The sequence below is a fragment of the Euphorbia lathyris genome, chromosome 8, assembly GCF_963576675.1.
Source record: "Euphorbia lathyris chromosome 8, ddEupLath1.1, whole genome shotgun sequence".
Classification (NCBI taxonomy): domain Eukaryota; kingdom Viridiplantae; phylum Streptophyta; class Magnoliopsida; order Malpighiales; family Euphorbiaceae; genus Euphorbia; species Euphorbia lathyris.
Window position 1 is genome coordinate 1,826,122 of NC_088917.1, and position 9,089 is coordinate 1,835,210.

A 9,089-nucleotide genomic window follows, 5' to 3' on the forward strand; every position below is an offset into this window, starting at 1 on the left:
GTATAAATTATTAGTTAAGTATAGCATTCCCAATAACTAAGACATGCCATTATCCTTTCAACTCCTCCAAAAAAAAAGTTGTATCATTAAATGACTTTTGCTTCTAGTGGAGCTTATTCACATTTCTCCATTAGGTGCCTATTGTTGTGTCAGAATTACATTCTTGTCTCTTTTCTCTTAAATTCATTCCCCATCTTAATCACTTGAAACTGAAAGTATCAAATTCATCATACAGATTTGATTTTTTATCAACAACAACAACAATAAAATAAAAGGCCCCTAATTTCACCTCAATGAAATCTAGAAACAAATATAAAATGACTTTGAGTTCAATAAGAAATGTATACAAGCACTTTCCACTATCATTTTAAGTAAATCTCCGTTGTTTAAAGCACCAAAATATATGTGTATGCACCAATCAGTATTCTAACTACTACCGATATCTCACAGCAAACACCAGTGACAACAACAATAATACCAAAGCAACATCATTCCTACAATTCCTAGATGTGGAGATATTTACTCATTCCTTCATGATAACATGAATATTAAAACCAAAGTAAGATTTTAACTAGATCAAGTTATATAATTTTAGCTAGGAAATAAACCAGAATGACAAACAGCAGGCATACAGACTAGTATTTGCCTTACAGAAGAATTGCCAGATAAAAAAGGCTTCGGGTACATTTGGTGGTGGCTGCTCCCAAGCTGGTATAAAGCCTATGAGAAAATAGTAACAAAAATTAAGAGAAGACAAAGGATCGTAAAAGTGGTCCAAAGATTATACCATTACAATATAAGCAACCTATTCCCTCAAATAAGTACAATTGCAAGCTACCAATTCAATTACAAAGAGTATTTTGGATCTCAAACATCCAAAGGAAAATTGGAATTACATCTCTTCTATTCGAATTCAAAACCAATTTAAATAGAAATAACCTACAATTTCCAATTGCTTAATTTTGAATGAAAAGTAAATTCCACATGCTGCTGTATTAATTCATACCAATAATTGAGGAAAACAAAAAGAGGGAAAAAGAAAAAAACCTTGATGTTGGTTTCAATGCGGAGAGAACCCGGGCGAGAAGTTGACCGGCGACAAGATTGAATAAATGTAATCATGGTTCAGTCAATCTCTGGAATCGACCTCATGACTCAATAATGCCTACACTGGCCTGGTCGATGCATCCTAAGAGAAAACAAACAGAAGCATAAAGGATCCATAAAAATCCAATGGAATTAGAAGCAGGCTGAGAGCGTATTAAAAGTAGAAACATAAATGAATTTCTTCAGGAAAAAATGATAATGAAAGACTTAAATTCATAAACCAAGTTGAAAGTCTGAATTACAAACACTCACCTTATTCAACCAAACTGCTCAAGGGGAGATGAACTTTGTCTAGTTCCAGCACCAGAGAGACACATATGCTCCAACTTCACCCCTAACCTATAGAATGTTAGGTTGGAAGAGTAGGGTGGGAACCCAGAGCCGAAGGCAGAGAATTTTTTTTTTTAGGGTTGGCTGAGAGCAGATGAAAAAATTGAAGGCTGAAATTAACATGAGATGAGAGAAGGGGAGGGAAGGGAAGGGTTTAAAGTAACGCGCCAAACAAAATTTTCACTTTCCCTCTCCTTTCTATATAAGTTTCCTCTCCCTTCTAATCCGCGTGGATATATTTTTTCAAAGGGATAAGTACCAAAACAGGTCTATGTTTTTTGAGAAGTAGCAATTTAGATTTTAGATATAAAATATACACTTAACATTTACAAAATTTATCAATTTAGGCATCGATAACAAAACGTAGCACATTATTTATAGGGTATTGCTATATACCGCACCCAAAATTGTTATCACCGCCCCCATTGGACAATTTTGCCCTTGCCATAAAATTTTTGTCAAAATTGAGAAAAAAAAATTTTGAGAGAAAATTTAAAATTTAGCCTAAACGGATGCGGCATACCGTCCGACCCATGGTCGGAACGGATGCGGCATCCGTTCCCACCATGGGTTGGGTGGTACGCCGCATCCGTTCCCGCCATAGGTCGGACGGTATGCGGCATCCGTTCCGGCCATGGTGGGAACGGATGCGGCATCCGTTTCGCCATGGGTCGGGTGGTACGCCGCATCCGTTCCCACCATGGGTCGGGTGGTATGACGTATCCGTTTAGGCCAAATTTTGAAATATACAAAATCGTAAAAATTTTAGTGACGAAAAATACTAAATCATTCAATTTTTTGTGACGAAAAATTATAAATTCTCCTAATTTTTGTGACGAAAAATGCAAAATCGTCATGAAAAATATGTATTATTTTCATGAGTTCTTTGATAAAAAAATATAAATCTTAATGTTTCCGACTCGTAATTATCCATTTTCGAGGTTCGGATTGTCACATATGAATTATTTTTATAATTTTAATTATTGTTGTTCGGGTTTATGATTTTGGAGAGAAAATGCAAAGAAGGTAGAGAGGATTTGAGAAAATTCCACTTTCTTGTTTCAAAAAGTGAGGAGGGCAAATATGTCACAAATGGGCGGTGGACCAGAATTTGGATGCGGTATATAGCAGCTCACTTATTTATATTACTCTGTTAAGTTCTTTCAATTGTACGTTGAAAGAGAAATAAGAACTTAACGGAGCAATATAAATGATTACGCGTTCCGCTATCGATGTGTAAATTGATACTTTTTTTAAAACATTAAGTCTATATTAATGCTATTTTAGTACCTTATCCCTTTTTTGAAAGGATATGTATATATTTTTATTTGGTTCAAAAACTAAATTTAACCCTAGCATATAAAGAAAAGTGCAGATTTAACCTTAGCATACCTAATAGTGCCAACTTAATCGTAAATTTTTCAAACAATATCAATTTATGTCATACGTCATCGAAAATTAGAAAAATCATATTTGACTGTTATTTAATTATCACTTCCGATGTTAAGGTTAAATTTACACCATTTCAAACGGTAAAAACTAAAATTTCAAAGGCACATGAAACGAATATATCACGGATTTCATATTGCGCAATAAATTTAAGACCTTAATATAGCAAAAAAAAAATAATAATAAAGGGCCTCAAGATACTTTCTGCTTTTATTTTGTTATTTTTACATTTTCCTATATATATATATATATATAATTCGCCCTTCACTTCCCATCCCACTAATATGATATCAACTAATAATAATAATTTAATACATTCCTTCAAAAAAAAATAATTTAATACATTCCCATAATTTATTTGTAAAAAAAAATTAATCTTGTGAATATATTATGATTAAAATTCTATGATTAAAATTCTAATAAAAAGATGTTACTAATTTCTATTACATTTCCAATTATATAGAGCTAACCACGTGATTTCTAAATATATCATTTTTTTTTAATTTTTGTATGTAGTGTTGCAATTTTTTTATATATAGGACAACACTTCATAAAGAGTGTTCAAAAATAAAGTGTTAATTGGATTTAACATCTATATTGCAACACTTGATAAACAGTGTTGCAATTGATCAAATTTAATCATATATATTGCAACACATTGTTGGCAACACTTTTATTTTGCGTTGCAACTGACCATCTATGGTGTAGTGTTATTTGGAAACTTTTAATTGATTAGGGAAAATTAATGAACTTTTCTTAATTGTCTAATCAGTAAGAAAAGATAGATTGTTAATGTTTTTTTAATAACCATAGCTAATTTATTTGAAAGGTTGGAATTTATATTTTCTATGATCGATGATCAATTGGTTCAATTCATGACTCGAACCTCACTTCTAGCTGAAATTTTTCTGATACATATTTCTCATCTATTTAATTGTTTCTCCTGTCTTATTATTACTTGTTATTTTCTATTCGTTGCATTCTAAAAACCAACTCCCCCCCCCCTCTTACTTTTAATTATTAATTTTGAAAAGTTATAATTCTACCAGTCTCTATGGATTTAACCCTACTCCACATTACAGTTTTTGGATTGCAAGAGTATGTATTTTATTTTTGGTGAATTCGACACTGATTAAGACCTGCCATTGTTGTCACGGAGAGCGTACATACACGTGGAAGGTTTTAGAAATACCAAGGGGCACCTTTATAGCCATCCATGAATGTGAATATATATACAATTAAATTGTAATTAATAGACATTAATGGAATAATGACATGACTATTCAGATAAAACATCATTAATGTCGAAGGTTACAAAAGCATATAAGTACCCCCACTCTCAGGTATTCTACGTATGCTTACTGATTCCCCAAAAACTCTTATCAATTATTCTTATTATTATCAAACAATATACTGACTTTCGCATCGGATTGTCCCCCACAAGGATAACTAGGAAACTGACACTACAAGAAAATTGTTTTTTGGCAACAAGTTTTGGCAACGATAGAAAATCATTGTTGCAAAAACCTAACTTTACCAACGAAAAGAACCACTTCCTCAGGATAACTGTAAATCTAATGAGAGAGCTACATAGGCACAACTTCCACAAGAACTAATCACCGAAATTCTACTTGGTTCTTTAATAAAATCTCTATTATCTTTGAGATGTGTTTCTAAATCTTTCTATATCATCATTGATAGCCACAATTTTATACATCTGCATCATAATAGATCTATTGAAAACATGTAAGACCGCAAGAAGATCATCCGAGGACTTCCAATGGCAAGGTGGTTGGACAGATTACATGTTTGTGATTTAGATTTTGGGCTTGAAGAGAAGATGGATAAACCATACAAAAAAAGTGTTAAGCCATATGGTTACTGTAATGGTTTAGTTCTCTTGTTTGTTGAATCTTTCAAACTTGCTGTATGGAATCCCTCCACCCAGCAGTAATGAAAGCTTCCTTGTTGCTCTATCAATATTCCACAGGGCGGCCATTGCAATAAAACTGGGATGGGTTTGGGTTATGATTCTAATACTGATGAGTACAAGGTTGTGTTGATTGAAAATGTCAAGACAGATGACAATGTTCATGATTTAAAGTTTTGGATTTTTGGGCTGAGGTCGAATTCGTGAAGGAGGAGTAGTCAGGTGTTTCGTCATAGAAAAGATAAAGTTGCATACACTGGATACTTTGCAGATGGCTCCTTGAACTCGATGTGTAAACCAAATGGGGGCGAATACCAAGGGAACCTTTATATCCATCCATCAATTATTCTCATTATTCTAGCTTAAGACACTTTAGATATTGTCTCTTCTGCCATATCAAATGCAACAAGAGCATATTCACCCCCATTTGGTTTACAAATCCAGTTTAAGGAGCCATCCGCAAAGTATCCAGTGTATGCAACTTTATCTTTTCTGTGAGGAAACGCCTGACTACTCCTCCTCCATGAATTGGACGTGATGTGTGCGTAAACGGCTAAATAGAGCTTATGAATATATTATGATAAGTTTGTTATGACTATGGATGTGATCTTTGTTGGGGTTTAGTGTCCTATAGACAATTGTTCTAGGATACAAACTTAATGTAAATGAATTGTTCTTTATATCATTTGTTTAATGAGATATATGTTTTATAACTATATAAAGGCAATCCCTTTTAAGCACTAAATAAAGTCTAATAAAAGGAAATCTGTAAGTTTATTTAAAGTGATTATAAAGTGTTCATACAAGCATGAAGTGAGACAAAACTTTATAGTAAACTGATAAACTTAAAACCACCCCAAGTCAAGTGATATGTTTGGGATTGACATATCACTGTTGAGACTTGTATGTAACAATGTCTTCTGTCCGACAGAAAGCTGATCTCACAAGCTTCATATATACAGATATCTGGACAGTTACATAGATCCGATGAAACGTTGTTCATTAGGATTGGGGATCCGATTTGAGATAACAGGATGGGTAGATTCATCCTTGTCACCTGTTCATCTCATTGGTATTAATAGGTATAACTAATCCTCAGACTCAAAGGAATATTAATTGGTATTCTGGATTACGGAATGTGATGCTTTGACTCTGGTGTAACACGATCCTTAACAGAGATGACTCTGGGGTGTGAACAGTAGATGTTGGGTATCACATGAAGTAATTGCGGAGTCGTTATATATTGGATTGAGCATTTATCACTCCCGATAAATGGGAGATACATCCATGGATCGCTTGTGGAAGACTCGACTCTAAATCCTTGCAAGGTGATAGCTTAAGAGTAAGAAATACAGATTTCACTTAACCTATCTTTTTGAGTTGACTCGGCCTGTACAAGTAAAACGAACGTCTCGCTATATGTGACTTGACATCACCCATAGTCATAAGATTCAGTTCAAGGATGTAGTTGATAAAGGATCGAATTATACTGTAACTAATACGGAAAGGTTAACGACAGAATCAACCTGTCTTCTTATAGCTCTGGGGGAATGATTACGGACTTACTAATCACATACTTTGTACATCATTCCGTTATGTAAAGATTAAATATAATTCTTTGAAAATTAATTTAATAACGTTGCATACGGCTAGAAGCAATAAGAACCTAATGGATCACACATAAGACTTGGAACCTAAAAGAGAGATAGATGTTAGTTAATTGATAGAAGCCCAATTGAGCCCAATAAGGCCCATGGACATAAGGGGGTCGAAATTCATGTAGTGATATACATGAATAATTAATTTGATTTTGTTAATCCTAATTAGATTAGGAATATGAATTAAATTAATTAAGAGATAATTAAGTTAGGAGTTTTAATTAGATTAATATACTCCTATTATTATCCAATAAGGTTATTATTATTATCCTTAATATATTAGATATATAGTGAGATAATAATTAGGAATTCTATTCCGAATGGAATTCCTATTCAGTAACCTAATTCTATCTAACTAGGGATTAGATACAAGAGATTATAAATACCCCTTCCCTTGAGATTTTCGAAATCCAAGCAAGACATACCCTACTTGTGATTTTCGAAATTCACCTAGTCCAAGAGAGATAAAATTCGACACCCCTAGTTCGAGGATGAGATTTCTCTACGGCTTCGTTTGATCAATTAATTTTCATCTATTTCTTTTATCCTTGATCTTGTGTTGATTAGTTAGAGGCAATCTACTTTGGTTGCTATTCAACGGTTGAATCCAAATTAATCTTCCCGTGTTTTATTTCGTGTTTGGGAACTCGAAGAAGAAAAACAAATAAAAGGGAGAAATTCATTTTACTACTCCTACATCAGGTCAGTTCATGATTTCGCGGATTCCCGGAGATTGAACCGTCGGATCGTCGCGATGTTTGGACAGGAGCTTCTAAACATATTCTTCCACGTTTCCACCGAAGGGATTGTCGTTCGGAGGTCTGTAAGGTCTGTTTCGGATAGGGGCAGATTGGTAGACAGTTTCTATCTCTTTCGAAGTTGTGGGCACTTCGTTTGCAACGGTAGATAGAACTTCTAAAAGGTATTTCTTCTTATCCTTCTTTATATGAAATAACGGTTAACGGATCTTGTGGTTAAATGGAAATAGGTTGAAATTTTTATATTTCCGCTGCTATACCTTAGCCTAATTTCCAACAATCTTCCTAAATGCTCTATCTCTACTAGACGCTACTACTTAGGGGCAAGTGTACCCCGTCGTATCAAGTAATAATCCGGTTAAGACCGGGTATCGAATCCACGGGATTTATGACTACAAGTATTAAACGACTCGGTTTTATACATTATCTAAGTGGTGAATACTTTGAGTTGATTCGGGGAACAACTACAAACTACTCCTAACTACGGGTGAGACAAATTTATATAACAAAAACTCTACGAAGCGATATGGATGGTGATAAGTTATAAATATGATAAACAATGACTCCCAATATATACGGTTAATGATTTACTGTTGCAATGACGACTACGTGTAGTGTGATCGACCCGTGAAGTACTTAGACTATGTGATTCCTAGTCAAGGCACGTCTAATGCTCGGGATTAGAAATTAGGGCCCGTAAGTTCCGTGGCTTGTCAATTCCTATGGTTTCTGGAGTGTCACTTCCGGTAAGGCAACACCTATAATAATCCCTAAAGATAGCCTGAATGGCGTCGGAAATCGCGTTCCCCTACACAATAATCAATTATGAATATCAAAACAAGTAACAAACATCAACACATATATAGAAAAAGAGATTATGAATCATAAATTATAAATATGGAAAATGTAAATATGGAATACAACCAAGCCTAGTACATAGGAAGAGTACAAGCTAATTAGCAAGTGAAAAGGGAAGAATCCACCCTCGGAACTAGCTAACCGGACTCAAGGCCGTCTCTTAGGACTTGGAGGTGGAACTCTCGAGCTTGGTGAACGGAGATGGAACGGAACTTTGACGAAATGCCGGAATCAACGAACAAGCTCTCAAGGTAATAGAGTTTTGCTATGTAAAATAAAATCTAAAACTATGTAGCAAGAGCTCAATATATAAAATTCTAGATTCTTGATTCTCTCCCAAAATGAGTGCTAGCCACTCTTATTTATACACATCAAGCTAGGGGTAGAATTGTAAATTCACAAGATACAAGCATGGAGATACATTATTTCTACAGAATTCCCATGATACGCCCCGCGTATGGTGGAGGACACCCCGCGTATTGACCCATTCCGTCAGAAATCTCCTGCATGTGGACCAAATTTAGATCTTGTTGTCTCAACCACGCCCCGCGTAGACTGGGGTACGCTCCGCGTGGTTGAGCTCCTGAGATTTAATGGCCTGAAATGAGTCTTTTACGCCTCGCGTGGCCTAGCGGATGCCTCGCGTATAAGAGCCCCTGGAATTTTAGATTGAAGAACTTCCCATATACGCCCTACGTGTAGGTTGGGACGCCCCGCGTGAGAGCAGTTGACTTGGAAGACCATGCAGTCGGACATTTATGATTGAACTTATCATTGCTTATACGCCCCGCGTGTAAGGTAGGACGCCCCGCGTGACAGTGGGTAAATCCCACGTGGTGCCTGCGGATTGAGCAATCATTTCTGACTTGGTGTTCCACGCCCCGCGTAGAGGGTGATATGCCCCGCGTATGTCTGTGGATTTTTGCTCCTTACTCGTACCTAAAATACAATTCTCGAGAGCCGAGTTAGCTTGACATTTTTATTTCCTAAATTAATAAA

The 9,089-nt window shown here is 35.3% G+C and overlaps 1 long non-coding RNA gene across 1 annotated transcript; it reads right to left on the reverse strand.

The window, feature by feature from the left end:
- Nucleotides 1-374: 374 nt before the first annotated feature.
- On the reverse strand, nt 375-1,514 carry LOC136202395 (uncharacterized). The gene is made up of 3 exons (XR_010674431.1): nt 1,360-1,514; nt 1,048-1,189; nt 375-720 (listed from the first exon to the last, which is right to left on the reverse strand). It is a non-coding gene; the product is annotated as an uncharacterized lncRNA (long non-coding RNA).
- Between the last annotated feature and the right edge of the window lie 7,575 nt (nt 1,515-9,089).